This window comes from Mesoplodon densirostris, chromosome 3 (assembly GCF_025265405.1).
Source record: "Mesoplodon densirostris isolate mMesDen1 chromosome 3, mMesDen1 primary haplotype, whole genome shotgun sequence".
Classification (NCBI taxonomy): domain Eukaryota; kingdom Metazoa; phylum Chordata; class Mammalia; order Artiodactyla; family Ziphiidae; genus Mesoplodon; species Mesoplodon densirostris.
This window is the reverse complement of record NC_082663.1, coordinates 176,076,170-176,103,355: the sequence shown is the minus strand read 5'-3', so window position 1 is coordinate 176,103,355 and position 27,186 is coordinate 176,076,170. Positions and strand designations below refer to the sequence as shown.

At 38.0% G+C, this 27,186-nt stretch overlaps 1 pseudogene; it reads right to left on the bottom strand.

Moving 5' to 3' along the window:
- Positions 1–11,577: 11,577 nt before the first annotated feature.
- LOC132487021 (RNA-binding motif, single-stranded-interacting protein 2-like) overlaps positions 11,578–27,186 on the bottom strand; it is a 46,592-nt pseudogene continuing 30,983 nt past the window's right edge.

The window sequence follows — 27,186 nt, the reverse complement described above, 5'->3', positions numbered from 1 at the left end:
TGGAGGTTTTGCAGACACTCTTGATCACAGTAAGGAAGTCCTTTATATTCCCAGTTTGTTGAGTGTTTTATTGTGAAAGGGTGTTGAATTTTTTCAAATGCTTTTTCTGCATCTGTTGAGATTATCAATAGATAATGTAGATATGTAGACTTTGTTCTTAATCTATTTATGTGATTTATTACATTAATTGATTTTGGGGTGTTAATCCAACCTTGCATTTCTGGCATAAATCCCACTTAGTCATGGTGTATAATTCCTTTCATTTGTTGCTAGATTCAGTTTGATAGTATTTTACTGAGAATATTTATGTCTACATTATATGAGATAATAGTCTGTAGTTTTCTTGTGATGGTGTTGTTTGTCTTTGGATCAGGGAAACACTGGCCTCAGAGAATGAGTTGAGAAGTGTTCCCTCCTCTTCTATTTTTGGAGAAGTTTGTGAATGAATGATATTAATTCTTTAAATTATTGGTAGAATTCACCATTGAAGTCATCTAGTCCAAGGCTTTTCTTTGTGGAAAGTCTTAAAAATTACTAATCTAATCTTTGTAATAGCTCTATTCAGATACTCTCTTTCTACTTGAGTCTAGGTTGTTTGTGCCTTTTTAGGAACTTCTCCATTTCATCTAAATTATCTCATTTGTTGGCATATAGTTGTTCATAGTATTCCCTCATAAAACGTTTTGTTTGTTTGTTTTTGGTAAATCATTCCTGATTATAGTAATTTGAGTCCTTTTTTTTTTCGTTGTCAGTCTAATTAAGATGTTGATCAATTTTGTTGCTCTTTACAAAGAAAAATTTTGGGTTTTGTTGATTTTCTCTATTTTGTATTCTATTTTTTTATTTCACTGATTCACTCTAATCTTTATCAACTCCTTCCTTTTCTTTGCTTTGGGTTTAGTTTCTGCTCCTTCTTATTACTTAAGGTCGTTATTGATTTGAGAACTTTCTTTTTTTTCATGTAGGCATTTGAAGCTATAAAGTTACTCTTAAGACTTGCTTTAGGTACATCTGATGTTTTGATGTGTTATGATGCTGTGCTTTATTTTCATTTATCTAATAGTATTTTCTAACTTACCTTGTCATATTTTCTTTGACCCATTGGTTATTTAGAGGTATGTTATTTACTTCCCATATATTCATGAATTTCTCAGATTTTATTCTATTATTCATTTCAGACAATTCCATTTTGGCTAAAGGACATAAGTGGTATGATTTTAATCCTTTAAATTTATTGAGGTTATTTTTTTTTGACCTCGCATGCAGTCTATTCTAGAGAACATCCCATGTGTTCCAGAGAAGAATTCGTATCTTGCTGCTGTTGGGTTAAGCATTCCATAGATCTGAGGTATAGTTGGTTTATCGTATTGTTCCAGTATTGTTCATCATTGTTTATCTTCAACTTTTGTTTTATCTATTATTGAAATGTGTTGTTAAAGTATTCATTTTGCCATTGTTTAATTGTCTATTTCTCCCTTCAATTCTGTCAATTCTTGCTGCATGAATTTTGGACTCTGTTTTAGATGCATATATGTTTATAATTATGGTATCTTCATGATGAATTGACCCTTTTATAATTTTTTAAATCTTTATTGGAGTATAATTGATTTACAATATTGTGTTAGTTTCTGCTGTACAACAAAGTGGATCAGCTATATGTACACATATACCCTCATATGCCTTCGCTCTTGAGTCTCCCTCCCACCCTCCCTATCCCACCCCTCTAGGTCGTCACAAAGCATCGAGCTGATCTCTAGAAGCTTCCCACTAGCCATCCATTTTACATTTGGTAGTGTATATACGTCAGTGCTACTCTCTCACTTCGTCCCAGCTTCCCCTTCCCCCACTGTGTCCTCAACTCCGTTCTCTATGTCTGCGACTTTATTCCTGCTCTGCCACTAGGTTCATCAGTACCATTTTTTTAGATTCCATATATGTGCATTAGCACCCGGTATTTGTTTTCCTCTTTCTGACTTACTTCACTCTGTATGACAGACTCTAGGTCCATCCACCTCATTACAAATAACTCAATTTCGTTCCTTTTTATGGCTGAGTAATATTCCATTGTATATATGTGCCATATCTTCTTTATCCATTCATCTGTTGATGGACACTTAGGTTGCTTCCATGTCCTGGCTATTTTGTAAGTAGAGCTGCAATGAACATTGTGGTACATGTATCTTTTTTTTTAACATCTTTATTGGAGTATAATTGCTTTACAATGGTCTGTTAGTTTGTGCTTTATAACAAAGGGACTCAGCTATACATATACATATATCCCCATATCTCCTCCCTCTTGCCTCTCCCTCCCACCCTCCCTATCCCACCCCTCTAGGTGGTCACAAAGCACCAAGCTGATCTCCCTGTGCTATGTGGCTGCTTCCCACTAGCTAGCTATTTTACATTTGGTAGTGTATATATGTCCATGCCACTCCCTGATTTCGTCCTAGCTTACCCTTCCCCCTCCCTGTGTCATCAAGTCCATTCTCTACATCTGCATCTTTATTTCTGTCCTGCCCCTAGGCTCTTCAGACAATTTTCTTTTTTTTTTAGATTCCATATATATGTGTTAGCATATGGTATTTGTTTTTCTCTTTCTGACTTACTTCACTCTGTATGACAGACCCTAGGTCCATCCACCTAACTACAAATAACTCAATTTCATTTCTTTATATGGCTGAGTAATATTCCATTGTATATATGTGCCACATCTTCTTTATCCATTCATCTGTTGATGGACACTTAGGTTGCTTCTATGTCCTGGCTATTGTAAGTAGAACTGCAATGAACATTGTGGTACATGACTTTTTGTATTATGGTTTTCTCAGCGTATATGTCCAGTAGTGGGATTGCTGAGTCATCTGGTAGTTCTATTTTTAGATTTTTAAGGAACCTCCATACTGTTCTCCATAGTGGCTGTATCAATTTACATTCCCACCAACAGTGCAAGAGGGTTCCCTTTTCTCCACACCCTCTCCAGCATTTATTGTTTGTAAATTTTTTGATGATGGCCATTCTGACAGGTGTGAGATGATATCTCATTGTAGTTTTGATTTGCATTTCTCTAATGTTTAATGATGTTGAGCATTCTTTCATGTGTTTGTTGGCAATCTGTATATCTTCTTTGGAGAAATGTCTCTTTAGGTCTTCTGCCCATTTTTGGATTGGTTTTTTTCTTTTTTTGATATTGAGCTGCATGAGGTGCTTGTAAATTTTGGAGATTAAACCTTTGTCAGTTGCTTCATTTGCAAATATTTTATCCCATTCTGAGGGTTGTTTTTTTGTCTTATTTATAGTTTCCTTTGCTGTGCAAAAGCTTTTAAGTTTCATAAGGTCCCGTTTGTTTATTTTTTATTTTATTTCCATTATTCTAGGAGGTGGTTCAAAAAGGATCTTGCGGGCTTCCCTGGTGGCGCAGTGGTTGAGAGTCCGCCTGCTGATGCAGGGGACGCGGGTTCGTGCCCCGGTCCGGGAAGATCCCACATGCCGCGGAGTGGCTGGGCCCGAGCCATGGCCGCTGAGCCTGCGCTTCCGGAGCCTGTGCTCCGCAACGGGAGAGGCCACATCAGTGAGAGGCCCGCGTACCGCAAAAAAAAAAAAAAAAAAAAAAAAAAAAAAGGATCTTGCTGTGATTTATGTCATAGAGTGTTCTGCCTATATTTTCCTGTAAGAGTTTTATAGTGTCTGGCCTTACATTTAGGTCTTTGATCCATTTGGAGTTTATTTTTGTGTATGGTGTTAGGAAGTATTCTAATTTCATTCTTTTACATGTAGCTGTACAGTTTTCCCAGCATCACTTATTGAAGAGTCTATCTTTTCTTTATTGTATATTCTTGTCTCCTTTGTCAAAAATAAGGTGACCATATGTGTGTGGGTTTATCTCTGGGCTTTCTATCCTGTTCCATTGATCTATATTTCTATTTTTGTGCCAGTACCATACTGTCTTGATTACTGTAGCTTTGTAGTATAGTCTGAAGCCAGGGAGCCTGATTCCTCCAGCTCCCTTTTTCTTTCTCAAGATCGCTTTGGCGATTCGAGGTCTCTTGTGTTTCCATACAAATTTTAAAATTGTTTGTTCTAGTTCTGTGAAAAATGCCATTGGTAATTTGATAGGGATTGCATTGAATCTGTAGATTGCTTTGGGTAGTATAGTCATTTTCACAGTGTTGATTCTTCCAATCCAAGAACATGGTATATCTTTCCATCTGTTTGTACTTTTATAGTTTTTAAATGTCCTTCTTTATCTCTAGTAATATTTTTGTTTTAACATCCAATTTGTCTGGTATTGGTATAGCTACTCCAGTTCTTCTGTGGTTTTCATGGTATATTTTTTTACATCCTTTTTCTTTTGGCCTATTTGTATCCTTGTATCATTTGTGGACAACAAATAGTAGGATCTTTGTTTTATTTTGTTTTATCCAGTCTCATATTTTCTACATTTTGATTGGATATTTTAATCCATTCATAGTTAATGTTATTGTTGCATACACGTCTACCTTTTGCTTTTTGTTTTCTATATGTCTCATACCTATTTTGTTCTTCTGTTTCCGCTTACTGCTTTCTCTTGCATTATTTTAACATTTTCTGGTGTAACATTTTAATTAATTTAATAATATTAACTGTATTTTTTGTGTGATTTTCTTAGTGATTGCTAAGGCTTACAATACAGCCATACCTTGAAGATATTGCAGATTTGGTTCTACACCACTGCAATTAAACAAATATTGCAATAAAGAAAGTCACATAAAATTTTTTTGTTTCCTAGTGTGTATGAAAGGTATATTTACACTATACTGTAGTCTGTTAAGTGTGCAATAGCATTATGTCTAAAAATACAATGTACAGACCTTAATTTAAAAATATTTTATTGCTAAAACATAGTAAGCATCACCTGAGCCTTCAGCAAGTCATAATCTTTTTGCTGGTGAAGGGGTTGAAATATTGCAAAAATTACCATGACACAGAGACATGAAATGAGCAAATGCTGCTGGAAAAATGGCACCAAAAGGTTTGCTTGATACAGGGTGGCTGCAAACCTTCAATTTGTAAAAAAGTGCAGTATCTGCAAAACATAATAAAGTGAAGCACAGTAAAATGAGATATGCCTGTATAAATCTTAACTTATCAAAATTGACTCCAGATTTATATTAACTTAAATCAAGGATATGTAGAAACTTTACTCCTTTATAGTTTTACTTTTCCCCCTTTTGTTGTATTACTATACGTATTTTACATATATGTGTGTGTGTGTTACAAACCCAATAATACATTGCTATAATTATTAATTTACCTAATTTTATGTCTCTTTAAAGAATCCGAGGGAAGAAAGAAGAGCAAGCATACAGTTATAGAGTTTATGTTAACTTTCTCATTTGCCATCTCTATCTTTATGTCTTCCTGTGAATTTGTGTTGCCATCTAATGTGATTTCCTTACCCAACCACCACCTTTGTGCTCTTATTATCATTATCAAATGTATTACATTTCTATGTTAATGACCCCAAAATACAATTATATACATATAGCTTTATGAAATTTCTCCTAAAATAAGTTAAAGGAAGGGAAGAGAGGGTGTATACATTACACTGTCTTTTGTAATTACCTATATAATTACCTTTACCAGAGCTCTTCATTTTTTCATGTGGATTCAAATTGCCATCTGTGTTCACTTGATTCCAGCCCAAAGAATTTCTTTAATAAATCTTGTGAAGCAAGTCTGCAAGCAGCAAATTCTCTTATCTGGGAATGTTTTTACTATGCCTTCATTTTTTGAAGATAGTTTTACTATATAAGATTCTTAGTTGATGTGTTTTGCTTTCAGCATTTTGAATATGTTATCCACTGCCGTCTGGTTACCATTGTTTCTGATGAGAAGTCTGTTGTTAATATTTTGGAGTTCCCTTTTGATGATTCATTTTTCTTTTTCTGGTTTCAAGATTTTTCTCTTTGTCTTTGTCTTTCAATATTTCGACTATGATGTGTCTGGGTGTGTATCTCTTTGCATTTCTTCTACTTGAAGTTCTTGAGCTTCTTGGATGTTGTGTTAGTTTCCTATTGCTGCTGTAACAAATTACCACAGATTTAGGGCTTAAAAGAACACAAATTTATTCTCTTATTGTTCTGGATGTCAGAAGTCTGAAATGAGTCTTACAGGGCTAAAATCAAGATACCATCAGGGCTAGTTCCTTCTGGAGGCTCCTGGGAAGAATCTGTTCTGTCTCCTCTAACTTCTGGAGGCTACAGATATTCCCTGGTTTATGGCCACAGTAATCCAATCTCTTGCTATTGTCATATCTCCTACTACTCACTCTGACTCTCCTGCCTCCCTCTTATAAAGACCCTTGTCATTACATTGGGCCCACCCAAATAATCCAGGATAAATCTCCCTTTCTCAAGATCTTTAATTTAATCATTTCTGCAAAGTCTCTTTGCCATACAAGATAATGTTCTCTGAGAATTAGGGTGAGGACATATTTGGGGAGGTCATTCTTCAGCTTACAAGTGATGTGTCAGTTACTATTTTTCACCTAATGTGGAAAATGTTCATCAATGATTTCTTCTAACATTTGTTCTGTTCCTTCCTCCTTACCTACTGGTATTCATGTTATGCATATGTTGCCCTTAATGGTGTCTAACATTTCTTCGAGGCTCTGTAAGTTTTTCTTCACTCTTTTTTCTTTATTCCTTCTGATTGCACATCTCTCTTCAAGACTGATGATTATTCTTCTACTTCAAATCTACTGTTGACTTCTCTAGTAAATTTTTCTTTTTGATTATTGTTCCTTTTAGCTCCATAACTTTATTTGATTCTTTTTCATGATTTTTATCTCTATTGATATTATCTGTTTGGCCAGACATTGTCATCCGTTCTTTGAACATATAATAGCTGCTTTGACATCTTTGCTTACCAGAATGTTAGTGGCATAAATATACAGGCCCTTTCACAGGCAGTTTCTATCAACTGTTTCTTTTTCTTGTGTATCAGTCACACTTTACTGTATATTTATATAGATTTTGTTAAAACAGGACATTTCAGATAATATATTGTAGTTACTTTGAATACTGACCCCCCCCCCCGAAATGGGGCTTGTTGTACTGTTTGCTTGTTCACTTGTTTAGAGACTTGGCTGGTCTAGTTCAGTGAAATCTATTTCCCCTGCAATGTAGCCTCTGGTGTTGCTCCATGGAGTTAAGAGTCTTGGGAATGTGTGCAGTCTCCCTGTCCACCAGGATGACTGTGGTTTTAGCTGGCTCACTTTGTCTCTGTCTCCAGTCTCCCTATCAAGTTTTTTGGCTGGTCTGCCTCTACTGGTATCACACCCAGCTGTTAGCCTCCACTAACTGCTAGCTGACTCCTCCAATGTTTATAACAACCCTGTGACATAAATTGCCCCACAGTCTGATCCAGTTAAAGTCAAGCTCCTTGGTAGGGGCAAGGGTGTTGCCAGTCTTTGAGGCTTGCTCCACCCATCCCCTAGGAAGAACTTTTGTGCTATGGAATAGGAGTTGTGTGTAGGGGTGGTGCGCAGGAGCAGGTATTGCTTTTCAGTTCCTGACACTGCCCACTATGGAGCTTCCACAGCTCAGAGCCAGGGAGGAGGGGATCTGCATATGTTCACTGGCTGTTGAGTCTACCCAGAATAGTTCTTCTGCCCCAAGAAGCTGGTGGAGATGGGAGTTGCAACTCTGCTGCTAAGACCACCAAAATAGCTTCCCCAGTACACAAAGCTGTTTTGGAAAGAGTTTCTGCACTCTTCACCAGGCACCCACTCAGATCTTCCCTACATGGTGGAAAGTGAGGGTGGGAAGATGGATGTTGCCTGGCTGCCACCACCCACTCAAGATAAGCCTTCTGTAGCATTGAGCAATGGAAGATAACATCTGCTGATGTTCACTGGCTGCCAGACCCATCCTGAATAGCTCTTCTATACCATGGAACTTGAAGAGATGGGAAATGCAACCTGGCTGCCTACCAAACTGAAGCAGCAAGACAGAGATGTGAGGGAATGGATGCAGTCCCTAGCTCGAATGCCAGTCTCCCATTTACTGAGTTTCCATAGATTTTTAAAAATAAATATTTCTCAATTTGTTGTAATCCCTTTGATCAATATCTAGTCTTTAAATGTTTATATCTGCAAATTTTGGCCAGGCTAATAGATGTCTCTCCAGGGGAGAGGTTTCCTTAGGCTCCTCACACCACCATTCTGGAAATCTTACCACATTCTTTTTATTGCTGAGTAGTATTCTTTTGTATGGATGTACTAGAATTTGTACAATCATTCACCCATTGAAGGACATTTAGATTATTTCCAGTTTTTTGCTATTATGAGTAAAGCTGCTGTAGACATTCACATATAGAGTTTTGTGTGAACAAAAATGCTCATTTCTCTGGAATACATGTGCAAGAGTGCAATTGCTGGCTTGTATGGTAAGTGCCTGTTTAATTTGGGAAGAAACTGCCAAACTATTTGCCAGAGAGCCTGTGCCATTTTACATTCTCACCAGCAATCTTTGAGAGGCCTAGATTCTCAATATCCTCACCAACATTTGGTATTGTCACTATTTTTTAAATTTTTACCTGTTATATTAAGTGTGTAGTGATGTCTTATTCCCCTAATAGCTAATGATGTTGAACATCTTTTCATTTGCTATTTACCATCAATTTTACCATCCCTTTGATAAAATGTCTATTCATGTCTTTTGCCCATTTATAATCAGATTGTTTGTTTACTGTTGAGTTTTGAGAGTTCTTCATATAGTCTAGGTGTGAGTCTTGTGTCAGATATATAATTTGTAAATGTTTTCTCCAAGTCTTTATCTTGTCTCTTTATCCTCTTGGCATGGTATATCATAGAGCAAAAGCTTTTAATTTTGGTTATGTATAATTTATTAATTTTTCCTTTTATGGATCATACTTTTGGTATCTCATCTACAAACTGTTCACCTAGCTTTAGGCCCTGGAGATTTTTCTCCTAAATTTTTTTAGCTTTTAAAATTTATTCATAAACCCGTGGTCAATTTTGAAATAATTTTTATGAAGTATAGAGTTTGGTTTACATTTTTTTACCTTATGTATGTCTAATTGCTCCAGCATCATTTGTTGAAAGACTATACTTACCCATATTTAATTTGTCAGAAATTAGTTGGGCTTATTTCATTGGTATATTTCTGTTTGTCTATTTTATTCTAGTGATCTGTGTGTCTTCCCTCCACTAATATCACACTGTCTTGATTATTGCAGATATTGTAGTAAGCCTTAACATTGGATAGAGTAATTCCTCTCACTTTATTCTTCTTTAAAAAATTTTTTTAGGTATGCAAAAGAGCCATTGCCTTTCCATATAAATTTTAGAAGAAGCTTATTTAGGTCTACAAAAAATTTTTTTCTGGTATTTTGATAGGAATGGTGTTAAATCTATAAATCATGTCCAAAATAATCCCTGGGGCTTAGGTTTTATGGATTTTACTCCCATGATTATTTATGTTATATGGCACAGTTGACCTTAAGATAGGAAGATTATCCTGAGTCTGACCTAATCACATGAACCCTTGAAAAGCAGAGAGCTTTTCCCAGCTGATAGCAGAAGGAAAAGTCAGAGAGATGCAGAACACAAGAAGGATTTGATGCACTGCAGCTGACTTGAAGATGGAGGAGCCATATGATGAGGAATGTCGGTGACCTCTAGGAGCTGGAAGTAGCCCCTGGTTGACAGCCAGCAGGTAAACAAGGACCTCAGTTATACAGATTCAAGAAATTGAATACTGCTAACAAGAATAAGCTTGAAAGTGATTTTTTGCCCAGAGCCTCCACATGAGAACTCAGTCTGGCTGACAAGTTGATTTTGGCTTTGTGCAGAGAATTCAGCCATAGCATTCTGAACTTCTGACCTAATGAAACTGAGAAAATGTATATATGCTTTTATTTAAGCTGATAGGTTTGTGATAATTTGTTATGCACCAATAGAAAACTAATGCAGATTTTGGTACCAAGCATGAGCTGGTGCCTTAATAAGTACCTAAATGTGGGGTGGGTTTGAAATCTGGCAGTGGGTGGTGGCTGGAAATATTTTGTAGAGTATAATGGGAAAAGACTAGATTGTATAGAAGAAAAATATAGGAGCAAAGTGGATGGTGAGAATGCTGCAGGTGACTGGAAGAAGGAGGATCCTTGTTATGTAGTGGAAGAATGCTTAGCAAAAATTGTTTCCAAACTTCAAGAGGAGGCCTGGTTTCTACTTATTGCGACAGGAAAAATGCAAAAACAGAGATAAATTGAGGGAAGATCTGTTAAACAAAAAGACACCAGGACTTGATGATTTTGAAAATTCTCATCCATGCTGTTGCTTTTATCAGTAGTTTTCCCTTTACATTGCACAGTAGTATTCTGTCATATCAGTGTACCACAGTTTGTTCATGTATCTGTCAGTTATAGGACATTTGGATTGTTTACTCTTTTGGCAATTATGAATAAAGCTATAAACATTTATGTACAGGTTTTGAACAAACACAAGCTTCCATATCCTTTGCATAGATAACTAGATGTGGGGTTGCTGGGTCATATGGCAAATGCACATCTAACTTTACAGAAGACTATTAACTGATTTCAAAGTGACAGTACCATTTTGCCTTCCCACCAACAATGGTTCAGAGTTCCAGTTGCTCCACATCCTTGCCAGCACTTGGTAATATCAATGGTGTTGTATATATAGTAGTATCACATTGTTGTTTTAATATGCATTTTCCTAATAACTAATGATGTTGAGTATCTTTTCACATGCTTAATTGCTATACATATATTTGATGAAGTGTCTTGAAATATTTTGTCAATATTTTTGTTATTTTCTTATATTAAGTTTTGAGATTTTTATATATTCTGGACATGTCACCTATCAGACATGTGTTTTGCAATTACCCCTACCCTCATGGATCATCTTTTCATCATTTTGCCAACTTCTACCAAAAAAAAAAGCTTTCTGGGATTTTTATGAAGATTGTGTTGAATCTATAGGTCAATTTAGGGGAAGCAGCTATTCTTAAGCAATCCTTAACCTTCTAGTCCATGAATGTAGTATATCTCTACATTTATTTAGGTCTTCTTTGACTTCCTTTATTATACACATCATTCAGCATTTAGATATTACACACTTTTCTATATTTATACCTATGTACCTTATGATTTTTAGTTACTATTACAAGTAGTATTTTTAAAACTTTCAGTTTCCAATTGCTCATTGCTATTATGTAGAAATACAGCTGATACTTGTGTACTGACCTTGTATCCTGCAACCTTGCAAACTCATTATTTCTAGTGGCTTTTTTTTTTCTTAAAACTTTTTTTGATCTTCTTGACTGTAACACACACAAAAAGTGACAGTTCCCCCAGGCTCCACCAGGAGTAGAGGAAGAGCAGAGGACAAGAGTGCAGAGATTTCTTTTTCCAGGCCTAGGCTTGTGAAAACCGATGGCCAAGTGTTAGCCCTCAGCAGGCCCACAAAGGGGCTGTATTCCTAGCCAGCCCTCTTGAGTCTGGAGCATCAGCATCTCCAAGAATTCATTTATATTTAAAAAATACGGGGAGGGAAATCCACTGTTACTTGTTGAATTGGAAAGAATAGACCCCATGGTCTGAGGGAGCATCCACGGTCACTTGATTTTGCTGGCTGTTGCTCTCCTCAACTGAAAAAGAGGAAGGCACAGGGGTGTACTGGGAGATGTAAGCTCCTTGCATAGCTGCAGCTGTTGGCATATATGTGCCCTTGCTGCTCAGGGAGAGGTGGCCCAGTTGCTGGGTAAGAGATCCCATCATGGAGGCAGGCTGGAGAGAAATGGGATGATCCATTCCTCGTGTCAGAACTGAACCTGAAGGCTGTATGCGATATGACTGGTGGTGCATCCAAGATGGGTTAGGTACTTATAAGAGGAGATTTCTGAGTTACTCTCTGATATGAAGACACAGGAGATGGAAGATATGGGGACAGTGCAGGCTGAGCAAGCATTTTGTTGGGGGTGATGTTATAAGGAGCTGAGTAAAACCCATTCTGAAGAGCTGTGGTGGGGTCATAGGTCAAAGCCATACCACGCATGTCTGCATTCCTTGACCAGGCTGTCCATTTTGCATAAAATTTCCTTGGTTCTGTCATTTCTTTGGACCCCCATCAGCAAATTTGCAAAGCAAAGAATCAGATGGGGCTGGTACGCCAGGAGGTGTCTTAATATATTTTCCAAAGTGGGTGATGATAGCTTTACACTTCTCTGTGGGGGCTCCATCCTTGCAAAGCTAACCCCTCTGCTGGTTCCACTGGTATCTCGAAGGATTCAAGTGGAGATAACCTGACCAAAGGACTTTAGCATGCCTTCCAGTTCTTGCTCATCCATTGACAATGGGAGGTTTGAGATGTATAAATTTGTGGGGTTCTGCTCCTGTTGCTTTGCCATCTCTGTGTGTACGCCACTGGTTTTCAGTGCTTTTACAGCTTTCTGTGTTGCTGAAGGGCTGTCAAAGTCCACAAAGCCATAGCCTTTGCACTTGTTTGTGGTCTTGCCCAGTATGACCTTAGTGGAGACAAACTTGCCGTATGGCTGACACAACTTGACTAGGTCCTGGTCAGTAGTGCTTGGCTGCAATGCCCTGATGTAGAAGTTGATTTCACTCAGCTGGTCATTTACAGGTACTCCCACTGCTGCTGTTAGGGGTACCGTTGACTGGACTTGATGGTGCCATTTGCTAAGACAATGGCACATATGACCAACCTGAAATTTATGCCCAAGCCGAAGTTCACAGAGTTGGGATGTTTGTTCAAACTGTCTCTGAGCAAAACCTCATGCTGGAGTCTAGGTGTTTGTTCTACCTCCATGCCGCACTGTGAGGTGGGGTACTGAGGGCCGCATCTGGCCTTCGAATGTCGAAGCTCACTAAGAGACCTCTTGAACAGAGCTCACTCTTATCTGAGTGTAGAGAGGTACCGCTCTCCCCTCTCTCCGAGAATTCCATCATTCTGACGCTGCCGCGTCCTCAGCCTTTGCAGCTGTCCCACCTCAGCGTTCCCGCCCTCAGCCTCTAGTAGCTTTTTGATAAATTATTTGGAATTTTCTACATGGGCAACCATGTGAATAGAAATGGATTCACTCCTTACTTTCTCTTTTTATTTCTTTTTCTTCTTTTGTTACACTGGCCAGGAACTCCAGGACAACACTGAATAGGAATGGTAAGAGTGGACATCCCTGTCTTCTTTCTGATCTTAAGAGGAAAGCCTTAACTGTGATGTGAGTGGTAGGTGGCTTTCTCTTTCACCCAAGAATCCTCTAGAAGTTGTGGGGGTTTTTTTTTTTCTAGGTTTAGAGATGTTTTGGAAAAGCCCCACATTTTATTACTGATTTTGAGCTTTAAGCCATTGTAATCAGTGGACATGACCTGTATTATATAAAAAGTTGGGACTTGTTGAGATATTGCTTGTAGTCTATTATAGGCTTTTATTTGAAAGACCTTCTACCTATGTTTTAAAAGAATGTGTATTCTCTCTCTCCAGAGTTCACAGTTGTAAATCTTAATCCAACATTCAATAAGAATAGTATTTTTCTTCATCTATCTGTAAATGAACATTCCACTTTGCAAGCCCAAACTGCTTGTTATGTAAAACTAGATCTCACTTAGTCCAGGAGTTATCCCCATCCTGGGAAGGATGATGACTTTGGTTATGCAAGGCACTGACATGGGGATATCTCATCTTTGGTCATCATTCATCTGGCAGATGTGCATGGACTTTAATGGGACTCTGGTCATTGGCTCCTGTCCCTTCCTGGATTGATCTCCTGATCCAAAACACATGGCTCCCACTTTCACTAGTCTCTGGGCTCCATTCAGCCTCTCAGAGATATATCCTCCTGGGAAATTTGAGCTGCTCTCAAGCCCACCACTGATACGCTCAACACCAATACGCTCCCTATACCCATAGGGAAACTCTGGTTTTGATACTTTATGCCTACTTATTCAGGAAAAGGGAGTGTATTTCCACTACAGCTCTCATGTCCAGCACTTTAGTGGGGGTCTGGCTTCCCAGAACAACAAGGCACAAGGCCCCCTTTTTTTTTTTTTTTTTTTTGTGGTATGTGGGCCTCTCACTGTTGTGGCCTCTCCCGTTGTGGGGCACAGGCTCCGGACGCGCAGGCTCAACGGCCATGGTTCACGGGCCCAGCCACTCCGTGGCATGTGGGATCTTTCCGGACTGGGGCACGAACCCGTGTCCCCTGCATCGGCAGGCGGACTCTCAACCACTGCGCCACCAGGGAAGCCCCACAGGGCCCTTTTGAGAGCTGTTTTGAGATGTATCTCTCTTGCTTCCCCTCTGTCACCTGCCCCTCAAGTTCAGACAATCTTTCCATACTCTGAGGGTAGAAGGGAAGACAATTATTTTAATTTTGAAAGAAAATAGATTTTTATATTAGACATATAAACATTTGGTGAAAATATAGTTTTATTCCCTTCATAAAGATTAGATTAAAATTTTTATTGTGATGAAATAGACATAGTATAAAATCTCTTTTAAAACATTTAAAGTGTACAGTTCAGTGGCATTAAGTACACTCATAGCATTGTGCAGCCATCACCACCATCAATCTCCAGAACTTTCTATTTTCCCAAACTGAAACTCCGTCCACATTAAACTAACTCCCCATTTCCCACCTCCCCCTGCCCTTGGTTACCACCACTCTACTTACTGTCCCTATGAATTTGCCTGTTCTAGGGATCTCATATAAGTGGAATCATACAGCATTTGTTCTTTTGTGTCTTGCTTATTTCATTCAGCAAAATGTTTTCAAGGCTTATCAATATTTTAGAATGCATCAAAATTTCATTCATTTTTAAGACTGGGTCTAAACTGTTGTTAAAGACATTCAATGGATTCTGAACTTTGATTTTTGTATTTTTCATTTTTGGTTCTCTTTTGAATCTTCTATGTCAAATTTATACTTTCCAGTTGTTACAGAAATTTACATGTTTGGTTTTATCCCCTTGAACATAATAAGGACATTTGTTTTATAGTTTACATTTGTCTTACTGATAATCCAAATATTTGTATTTCTTCAGGTCTGTTTTTCTTTTTAAAAAATATATATAGTGTTTAAAATCCTTTGGAGGGAATAATAGCTTTCAGTTGCTATTCTACCTGGAATTCTATACCTTTGCCTGGTATAACTTTTTATATTTTGAAGGTATTTTGAAAGTCTGGAATGAGATTCAGAATTATTTTATCTATACCGGATGAGTTCTTTTTAGAAGGACTGACAGACTAAATTAAAACAAAGAAAAAGAGAGAAAGAAAGGAAGGAAGAAAGGAAGGAAGGAGGATGGAAGGGAGGGAGCAAGGGAGGGAGGGAAGGAAAAAAGGAAAAGAAACCCTTAGAATGGAATCTTCAATAATTTTTCTTTTGTTTGTTTGTTTCAAATATACTTTTCATGTTTTGGTGTTTTCTGCATGAAACTTATGCTGTTTTATCAGCATTGTTTTACAATCCAAACATTTAGAAGGGAAATAATGTTTATATATAATGAAAATAACATTTATTATCTTCTATTCCAAAGCATCTCCACCCTTTGAGGGCATTAATATCTTCTTCATTACCTACTAAAGAATACTGTTTATTCTATTCCTATGTTATTCGCCTTCATCTGTCTAAATAGTTTATATCTAGTTGAGTGCAACCTATTTATAAACTTGGAAAACTTACAATTCAAAAAAATTTGCTTAATTATTCCCATTTGATTGCTTTAGAACAGAGGAAAATATTTTGACAGTATGGCCTGTGTATCTTATCTAACCCTTCACCTTTTACTTATAAATAAAGTTTTATTGAAACACAGCTGCGCTCATTTCTTTATATATTGCCTAAGGCTGTTGCCCTATAGTGTCAGAATTGAGCAGTTGTGACAGAGACAGTGTGACACACAAATTGTAAAATATTTTTTTATCTGGACCTTCACAGAAAAAGTTTGGAGACCCCTGCTTTAAAGGCTTGCTGTCCACTAAATCTTACTAATTGTGGAGGTCTGATTGTTTCCTTTCCCAGATTTTTCTTTTTTTTTATAGAAGTATAGATGACTTACAATATTATATTAGTTTCTGGTGTACAACATAGTAATTCAATATTTTTATAGATTACACTCCATTTAAGGTTATTACAGATTAATGACTAAATTTCCTGGGCTTTACAATATGTCTTTGTTGCTTATTTATTCTATACATTGTAGTTTGTGTCGCTTAATCTTATACAACTATCTCACCCCTCCCCCATGCTCTCTCTCTACTTGTAACCACCATTTTGTTCTCTATATCTGTGAGTCTGTTTTGTTATATTCATTACTTTTATTTTGTTAGATTCCATATACAAGTGATAACATGGAGTATTTGTCTTTCTCTGTCTGTCTGACTTATTTCACTAAGCATAATATGCTCTAGGTCCACCCATGTTGTTGCAAGTGGCAGAATTTCATTCTTTTTTATGGCTGAGCAATAGTCCACATCTTCTTTATCCATTCATCTGTTGATGGATACTGAGTGTGCTTACATATCTAGGATATTGTAAATAATGCTGCTATTACCATTGGTGTGCATGTATCTTTTCAAATTAGTGTTTTTATTTTCTTTGAATATATAGTCAGCAGTGGAATTACTGGATCATATGATAGTTCTATATTTAGTTTTCTGAGAAACGTCCATACTGTTTTCCATAGTGGATGCACCAATTTACAATTCCACCGAGAGTACTAAAGTTCCCATTTCTCCACAGCCTTGACAATATTTATTATTTGTAGACTTTTGATGATAGCCATTTTGACAGGTGTGAGGTGATATCTCATGGAGGTTTTGCTTTGCATTTCTCTGATCATTAGTAATGTTGAGCATTTTTTTCATGTACCTGCTGTTCATCTGTATATCTTCTTTGGAAAAATTTCTATTCAGTCTTCTGCCAATTTTTAAATTAGATTCTTTGTTTTCTTGATATTGAGTTGTATGAGTTCTTTATATATTTTGGATATAAACCCTCATTGGTCATATCATTTACAAATATTTTCTCCCATTCAGTATGTTGTCTTTTTGTTTTGCTGATGGTTTCCTCTGCTGTGCAAAAGATTTTAAGTTTAATTAGGTCCCATTTGTTTATTCTTGCTTTTCTTTCTTTTGTCTTAGGAGACAGATTTCAAAAAATATTGCTACTATTTATGTCAAAGAGTGTTTTGCCTGTGTTCTCTTCTAGAAGTTTTATGGTTTCAGGTCTTACATTTAGGTCCTTAATCCACTTTAAATTTATTTTTGTATATGAGATAAGGAAATGTTCTAATCTCATTATTTTACATGTAGCTGTCCAGTTTTCACAGCACCACGTGTTGAAGAGACAGTCTTTTCTCCATTGTATATTCTTGCCTCCTTTTCCATCGATTAATTAACCATAAGTGTGGGTTTATTTCTGGGCTCTCTATTCAGTTCCATTCATCTATGTGTCTGTTTCTGTGCCATGATGTTTTGATTACTGTTGCTTTGTAGTATAGTCTCAAGCCAGGGAGTGTGATACTTCTAACTGTGTTCTTTTTTCTCAAGAATGCTTTGGCAATTCAGGGTCTTTCTGTGGTTCAATATAAATTTTAAGATTATTTGTTCTAGTTCTGTAAAACTGTCATGGATATTTTAATAGGGATTGCATTACGTATGTAGATTGCTTTGGTAGTATGGATATTTTAACAATATTAATTCTTCCAACCCAAGAACATGGGATATCTTTCCATTTCTTTGAATCATTTTTAATTTCCTTCATCAATATTTTATGGTTTTCAAAGTATAGGTTTTTCACCTTCTTGGTTAAGTTTACCCTAGGTATTTTTTTGATGCAATTTTAAACAGGATTGGTTTTTTACTTTCTCTTTCTGATAGTCATTATTATTATGTTGAAAAGCAACAGATTTTTGTATATTAATCTTGTATCTTGCAATTTTATTGAATTCACTTATTCTAAACGTTTTTTGGTGGGGACTTTTTCTTTTTCTTGTCTGATTGCTGTGGCTAGGACTTCCAATACTATGTTAAATTGAAGTGGCAAGAGTGGGCATCTTTGTCTTGTTTCTGAATTTAGAGGAAAGACTTTCAGTTTTTCACAGTCGAGAATGATGTTAGGTAAGATTTTGTCATAAATGTCCTTTATTATATTCAGATATGTTTCCTCTATACAAACTTTGATGAGAGTTTTTATGGTGAATCTATGTTGCATTTTGTCAAATGCATTTTCTGCATCTATTGAGATGATCATGTGATTTTTATCTTTCTGTTTGTTAATGTGGTGTATCACATTGATTGAATTCACCTTGTGAATATTGAATCATCCTTGCACCCCTGGAATAAATCCCACTTGATCATGACATATAATCTTTTTTATACACTGTTGGATTTGGTTTCAGTATCTTTTTTTTACATTTATAGGCACATGAAATAGCCTTTACTATTATTTCTGTTAATAGTATATAACAGATTATCCAGTTGTTAATGATTTATTTCACATTTCAATTTGGATTTTTAAAATGTATAACATTTCTTCAATTTCCAGATATTAAAGAAAATAATTTATCTCTTTATCTCTTATTTTCTTTATTTAAGAAAATTATTTTTTTTATTTGATTTTTATTTTATATTGGAGTATAGTTGATTTACAAAGTTGTGTTAGTTTCAGGTGTACAGCAAAGTGATTGTTACACATATACATATATCCATTCTTTTTCATATTCTTCCCCATATAGGTTATTACAGAATATTAAGTAGAGTTCCCTGTGCCATACAGTAGGTCCTTGTTTGTTATCTACTTTATATATAGTAGTGTGTATATGTTAATCCCAAACTCCTAATTTATCCCTCCCCCCCAATGATGTTTCCTCTTTGGTAACCATAAGTTTGTTTTCAAAGTCTGTGTGTCTGTTTCTGTTTTGTAAATAAATTCATCTGTATCATTTTTTTTCAATTCCACATATAAGTGATATCATATGATATTTGTCTTTCTCTATCATACTTCACTTAGTATGATAATCTCTATGTCCATTCATGTTGCTGCAAATGGTATTTTTCATTCTTTTTATGGCTAATATTCCATTGTATATATGTACCACATCTTCTTTATCCATTTCTCTGTTGATGGACATTTAGGTTGCTTCTATGTCCTGGGTATTGTAAATAGTGCTGCAGTGAACACTGGGGTGCGTGTATCTTTTCAAATTATGGTTTTCTCCAGATATATGCCCAGAGTGGGATTGCTGGATCATATGGTAACTCTATGTTTAATTTTTCTAATGAACCTCCATACTGTTCTCCATAGTGGCTACATCAATTTACATTCCCACCAACAGTGTAGGAGGGTTCCCTTTTCTCTGTACCCTCACCAGCACTTATTGTTTGCAGACTTTTTCATGATGGCCATTCTGTTTGGTGTGAGGTGATACCTCATTGTAGTTTTGATTTGCATTTCTCTAATAGTTAGGGTTTTTGAACATCTTTTCAAGTGCTTTTTGGGCACCTGTCTGTCTTTTTTGGAGAAATGTATAATTAGATCTTCTGCCCACTTTTTTTTTTTTTTTTTTTTTTTGCGGTACGCGGGCCTCTCCCGTTGCGGAGCACAGGCTCCGGATGCACAGGCTCAGCGGCCATGGTTCACAGGCCCAGCCGCTCCGCGGTATATGGGATCCTCCCAGACCAGGGCACGAACCCGTGTCCCCTGCATTTGCAGGCAGACTCCCAACCACTGCGCCACCAGGGAACCCCTGCCCACTTTTTGATTGGTTTGCCTTTTTTTTTTTAAATTGAGCTGCATCAGCTGTTGGTATATTTTGGAGATTAATCCCTTGTTGGCTGCTTCATTTGTATTTATTTTCTCCCATTCTGTGGGTTGTCTTTGTTTATAGTTTCCTTTGCTGTGCAAAAGCTTTTAAGTTTAATTAGGTCCTATTTGTTTATTTTTGTTTTCATTTTCATTACTCTAGGAGGTGGATCCGGAAAGATATTGCTGAGATTTATGTCAAAGCGTGTTCTGCCTATGTTTTCCTTTAAGTGTTTTATAGTATGCAGTCTTAAATTTAGGTCTTTAATCCATTTTGAGTTTATTTTTGTGTATGGTGTTAGAGAATGTTCTAATTTCATTCTTTACATGTAGTTGTCCAGTTTTCCCAGCACCACTTACTGAAGAGCCTGTCTTCTCTCCATTGTATAGTCTTTCCCCCTTTGTCATAGGTTAACTGAGAGTAGGTGCATGTGTGTATTTTTGGGTTTTCTATCCTATTCTATTAATCTATATTTCTGTTTCTGTGCCAGTACCATACTGTCTTGATTACTGTAGCTTTGTAGTATAGTCTGATGTCAGGGAGCCTGATTCCTCCATCTTCATTTTTCTTTCTCAAGATTGCCTTGGATATTCAGGGTCTTTTGTGTTTTCATAAAAATTAAAAAAAATGTTTGCTCTAGTTCTGTGAAAAATGCCATTGGTAGTTTGACAAGGATTGCATTGAATCTGTAGATTGCTTTGGGTAGTATAGTCATTTTGACAATATTGATTATTCCAATCCCAGAACATGATATCTCTCCATCTGTTTGTATCATCTTTGATTTCTTTCATCAGCGTCGTATAGTTTACAGAGTACAGGTCTTTTATATCCTTAGGTAGATTTATATCTAGATATTTTATTCTTTTTGATGAGATGGTAAATGGGATTGTTTCCTTAATTTCCCTTTCTGATCCTTTGTTGTTAGTGTATAGGAATGCAAGAGATTTCTGTCTATTACTTTTGTATCCTGCAACTTTACCAATTCATTGTTGAGCTCTAGTAGTTTTCTGGTAGCATCTTTAGAATTTTCTATGTATAGTATCATGTCATCTGTAAACAGTGACAGTTTTACTTCTTTCCAAATTGGATCCTTTTTATTTATTTTTCTTCTTTGATTGCCATGGCTAGGACTTCCAAATCTATGTTGAATAAAAGTGGTGAGAGTAGACACCCTTGTCTTGTTCCTGATCTTAGATGAAATGCTGTCAGCTTTCCACCCACTGATACCAGTGTTAGCTGTGGGTTTGTCATATATGACCTTTGTTATGTTGAGGTATATTCCCTCTATGGCCACTTTCTTGAGAGTTTTTATCAGAAATGGGTGTTGAATTTTGCCAAAATCTTTTTCTGCATCTATTGAGATGAACATATGGTTTCTATTCTTCAATTTGTTAATGTGGTGTAGCACACTGATTGATTTCTGGATATTGAAAAATCCTTGCATCCCTGGGATAAATCCCAATTGATCATGGTGTATGATCCTTTTAATGTGTTGTTGGATTTCGTTTGCTAGTATTTTGTTCAGGGTTTTATGTCTATGTTCAACAGTGATATTGGCCCATAAATTTCTTTTTTTATGATATCTTTGTTTGGTTTTGGTATAGGGTGATGGTGGCCTCATAGAATGACTTTGGGAGTGTTTCTTTGTCTTCAGTTTTTCAGAAGAGTTTCAAAAGGATAGGTGTTAACTCTTCTCTAAATATTTGATAGAATTTACCTGTGAAGGTTTGCTAATATTTTGTTGAGGATTTTGCCTCTTCATTTATCAAAGATACTGGTAATTTTTTTTGCAGTGTCTTTGTCTGGTTTTGGTATCTGGGTAATGGTGGCCTCATTGATTTTTGATTTTACAATTTCTTGGCTATTAATCTTTGTACTAGCATATTTAAGTGGTTGATCCTCAGCTTTTACTATGTATTTGGTTTTTAAAAAAATTTATTGGAGTATTGTTGATTTAAAATGTTGCATTAGTTTCTCTGTACGGCAAAGTGACTCAGTTATACATACACATATATCCATTCTTTTTTTAGAATCTATTCTCATATAGGTCATTACAGAGGATTGAAGCTATAAACTTCCCTTTTAGAACTGCTTTTGCTGCATCCCATAGGTTTTGGATGGTTGTGTTTTCTTTGTCATTTGTCTCTAGGTATTTTTTTATTTCCTTTTTTATTTCTTCAGTGATCCATTGCTTGTTTAGTAACATATTGTTTAGTCTCCATATGTTTGTGGGTTTTTTTTTTAGTTTTTTTCCCCCTGTAATTGATTTCTGATCTTATAGCCTTGTGGTTGGAAAAGATACTTGATATGATTTCAGTTTTCTTAAATTTACCAAGGCTTGATTTGTGGTTCAAGATGTGATCTATCTTGGAGAATGTTCCATGTGTACTTGAGAAGAAAGTTTACTCTGCTGCTTTCAGATAGAATGTTCTGTAGACATCAATTAAGTCTATCTGGTCTAATGTGTCATTTAAGGCTTGTGTTTCCTTATTAATTTTCTGTCTGGATGATCTGTCCATTGGTGTAAGTGTGGAATTAAAGTCCCCCACTCTTACTGTGTTACTTTCAATTTCCCCTTTGATGGCTCTTAGCATTTGCCTTATATATTGAGGTGCTCCTACATTGGGTGCATATATATTTACAATTGTTATATCTTCTTCTTGGATGAATCTCTTGCTTATTATGTAGTGTCCTTCCTTGTGTCTTGTAACAGTCTTTATTTTAAAGTCCATTTTGTCTGATATAAGTATTGCTACTCTAGCTTTCTTTTGATTTCCATTTGCATGGAGTATCTTTTTCCATCCCCTCACTTTCAGTCTGTATGTGTCTCTAGATCTGAAATGGGTCTCTTTTAGACAGCATATATATGGGTCTTGTTTTTGTATCCATTCAGCCAGTCTATGTCTTTTGGTTGGCACATTTAATCCATTTACATTTAAGGTAATTATCAATATGTATGTTCCTATTACCATTTTCTTAATTGTTTTGGGTTCGTTTTTGTAGGTCTTTTTTCTTCCCTTCCTCTTTTGTTCTCTTCTCTTTGGTTTGATGACCACTTTCAGTGTTGTGTTTGGGTTGCTTTTTCTTTTGTGTGTGTGTGTATCTATTGTAGTTTTTGGGTTTGCTGTTCACATGAGGTTTTGATTCATCTGTCTCTATATATACAAGATTGTTGTAAGTTGCTGCTCTCTTTCCCACCCAAAGAATTTCCTTTAGCATTTGTTGTAAAGCTGATTTGGTGGTGCTGAATTCTCTTAGAGTTTCTTGTTGGTAAAGCCTTTGATTTTCCATCGAATCTGAATCAGAGCCTTGCTGGGTAGAGTATTCTTGGTTGTAGGTTTTTCTCTTTCATCACTTGAAATATATCCTGCCACTCCATTCTGGCCTACTGTGTTTCTGCTGAACAATCAGCTGATAACCTTATGGACATTCCCTTGCTTGTTATTTGTTGCTTTTCCCTTGTGCTTTTAATATTTTTTCTGTCTCAAATATTTTGGCAGTTTGATTAATATGTGTCTTGACATATTCCTCCTTTGGTTCATTCTGTATGGGATTCTCTGCACTTCCTGGACTTGAGTAGTGTTTCCTTTCTCACGTTAAGGAAGTTTTCAGCTATAATATGTTCAAATATTTTCTCAGGCCCTTTTTCTTTCTCTTCTCCTTCTGTGACCCCTATTATGCAAATGTTGATGTGTTTAATATTGTCCCAGAGGTCTCTGAGACTGTCCTCACTTCTTTTCACTCTTTTTTCTTTATTCTGCTCTGTGGCATTGATTTCCACCACTCTGTCTTCCAGCTCACTTATTCATTCTTCTGCCTCTGTTTCTCTGATATTGATTCTTTCTAGTGTATTTTTCATTTCAGTTATTGTAGTATTCACCTCTGTTTGTTTGTTCTTTAAGTCTTCTAGCCCCTTGTTAAACATTTCTTATATCTTCTTGATCTGTGCCTCCACTCATTTTCCAAGATTTTGGATCATCTTTCCTATCAGTACTCTGAATTCTTTTTCAGGTAGATTGCCTATCTCCTCTTCATTTAGTTGTTCTTGTGTGTTTTTATCTTGCTCCTTCTTTTGCAACATATTTCTCTGTCATCTCATTTTGTCTAACTTTCTGTGTTTGTGGTCTCCTTTCCACAGGCTGCAGGATCTAGCTCCTCTTGTTTCTGGTGTCTGCTCCCTGGTGGGTGAGGTTGATCCAGGGACTTGTGTAAGCTTCCTGGTGTGAGGGACTGGTGCCTGCCTTCTTGTGGGTGGAGCTGGGTCTTGTCCCTCTGATGGGCAGTGCCGTGTCAAGGGGTGTGTTTTGACATGACTTTGAGCTCAGTACAGCTTTAGGCATCCTGTCTTCTGATGGATGAGGCTGTGTTTCTATCTTGGTGGTTGTTTGGCCTGAGGCTTTCCAGCTCTGAATCCTGCAGGGTGTTGGGTGGGGCTGGACCTTGGTGCCAAAATTTGGACCTCTGGGAGATCTCACTCCAATCAGTATTCCCTGGGGCTTTCACTACCAGTGTCCTTGACCTCACAGTGAGCAATAGTCAACTTTCACCTTCCCAGAAGATCCTCTAAGACCCCTAGGTAGGTGTAGCCCAGGGTTCTATGGAGGTACTGCTTTGTGCTGGGTCCCAGTGCAAGTGAGACCTTGTGTGAGCCCTCCAAGAATGGAGTCTCTTCTCCCAGCCCTGTGGAGCTCCTGAACTCAAGCCTTGCTGGCCTTCAATCCTAAATGCTCTGGTGGTTCTTCTGCCTGATGCCAGCCCCTCAGACTGTCTTGGAGGACTGTTTTATGTAAGAACATCCTTGTGTAGCCTGTGTGGGTTTAACACTTTTTGGTGCAAGTGTTGTTTTTATTATAGATGTCTGCCACCTCTTTCCTCAGTGTATGCTGGCCATTATCCCCTTTATAGGAGGTGTGACTGATGTTGTGAGGACCAGAGCCTGCACTGGATATTGAGCAGGGCCTCCCCTTTGCTCTGTGGTTGTCACTGCCCTGTCAGAGGAGGGGCCTGCTCCTTAGATGTTGAAGTATAGGCCCCCAGTTCTATTTCTTAGCTGTGTTTCTGATCTGCGGTGTGAGGTAGGTGGGATTGGATCACTCCCACTGGGAGAGAAGCCACTGAGTATTCCTCCTCTGGAGCTGTTCACCTGTGGGTGTGCTCTGTTGTGTCACCTTTCACCCATTGTGTGAGCTCTCAGATTACACTGCTGTTGGCATTTCCTATGGCCCCACCTTAACTATGGGTATGCCGGCAATTGGCCCTGGTGTCTCTCAGACGTTTTCACCAGGCCACCAGTGTAGATCCACTGAAGTTTGGTCCCAGGATTGCAGTAATCATGGATCTGGACCCACTGTGGGTGCTATGAGGGCAGTTCTGACTCTAGCCTGGCCCAACCCTCCTGTGTATGTAGCCACAAAGTCTACAGCTGCTAAAGCTAGGCCTGTCTTGGCTGTGGGAGCACTCATTGTCCATTCAGATGTTCTGTAGGTGCTGAGTTGACAAGGCCAGTCGCAGGAGTTTCAATTCACGGTTTGCACAGCTGCAAGGAGAGATTTCAGCTTTACTTCCTTAGTTGCACGTCCCCAGGGGCTCAGCTGTAGTTTCAGCCCCACCGCTGCATGTGGGCCACCCACACAGGTCTGCTCCTGAGGCTGCCCTGGAGCACACAAGTCTGCCCCAGTGTGGAGGATGTGCAGAGGCAGCACAGTGGCCAGGGATGCAGGATGCCCAGTGGCAACAGGTGCACAGGGGAGCCAGAGGCCATGGGCACAAGAGTCGGTCCTGGCAGGGGCCCTTCCTACTGTCTGGCCACACATGTGAGAGAGCCGGCCCCAGCAGTGACTAGGCACGTGGGGGAGCCAGCAGTCGTGGGCAAGACAGAGCCAACCCCAGCGGGGACCCTTCCTATTGCCTGGCTGTGGGTGCAAGAGAGACGGTCCTGGTGGTGATGAGGCACTTGGGAAAGCCAGCAGCTGTGGGGTGAGAGAGCCGGCCCTGGTGGGGGCCTTTCCTAATACCAGGGAGACAGGGGCAGGTGCATGTGGAGAGAGGCTGCAATGGCAGTTCCACCCCGTATGTGTCACTTAACGATGGAGCTTTGGTTCCGTGGCAATCTGGGTTTCCTCCACGAGCATTTCCAGTTGCAGATTTCCTCAATCCCATCCCCTCAGGCTGTCTCCTCACAGCCAACAGCAGTCATCTTCCTAGTTTGCTCTCCAAACCTCATGTTCCAGCACCCAGCCCTCATCTGCACCAGAGACACACGTCTCAGACTGGGGCATGCAGCAGGGCTGTGGCATGGACCATGTGTGTAAGTCTTACTCTGTCCTGCCTGCCCCAGACCAGTTGCTGTACTCTCTTCTGATAGCACCCAAAGCTCCCTTTCTTATCCCAACTGTTCTGTCTGCAGGTGAGGGGGGCTTCCCCAGATACGGGAACCTCTCCTCACCTACAGCTTCTCTCCCAGTGCTGCTGTTCCTGTCCCACTTCCTCTCCTCTTTTTGTTCTTTTCTTCTTTCTTTCATCCTACCCATTTACGTGGGTATCTTTCTTGTCCTTTTAGGTGTCTGAGGTCCTCTGCTAGTGTTCAGCCAATGCTCCATGAGAGTTTTCCGTTTGTAGATGTATTCTTGATGCATTTGTGGGGAGAGATGAACTCCACATCCTCCTACTCCTCCACCATCTTGATGCCACCTACATTTGTCTTTACTAGTGGGATTTTTCCTTTCCTATATATACTTACTTCTTATTATAGCCTTTTCTTTTCCAATTAGAGAAAACCATGTAACATTTCTTTTAGAGTTGATTTAGTATTAATGAACTCTTAGTGTTTGCTTGTTTGGGAAGTTCTTTATCTCTCCTTCAATTGAAATGATAGTCTTGCTAGGTAGAGTATCCTAGGTTGCAAGTTTTTCCCTTTTAGCACTTTAAATATGCATATTATGCGTATCCCTTCTGGCCTGCAAAGTTTTTGCAGAAAAATCACCTGTTACCCTTATGGGAGTTCCTTTGTATGTAACTCTGTTTTTCTATTTCTGCCTTAGATTCTCTAACTCTTGCCATTATGATATGTCTTGTTGTAGCTCTGTTTGGGTTCATCTTGTTTAGGACCCTCTGTGTTTCCTGTACTTGGATATTTGTTTCCATCTTCAGCCTTGGGGATTTTTCAGCCACAATTTCATTAAATACATTTTCTTCTCTTTCTGGGACCCCTATAATGCAAATATTGTTACACCTCATGTTATCCCAAAGATCCTTTAAATTGCATTCATTTTTTATTTGTTTTTCTTTTTGGGTGATTTTCATTATTCTATTTTCCAGATCACTTATGCATTCTTCTCT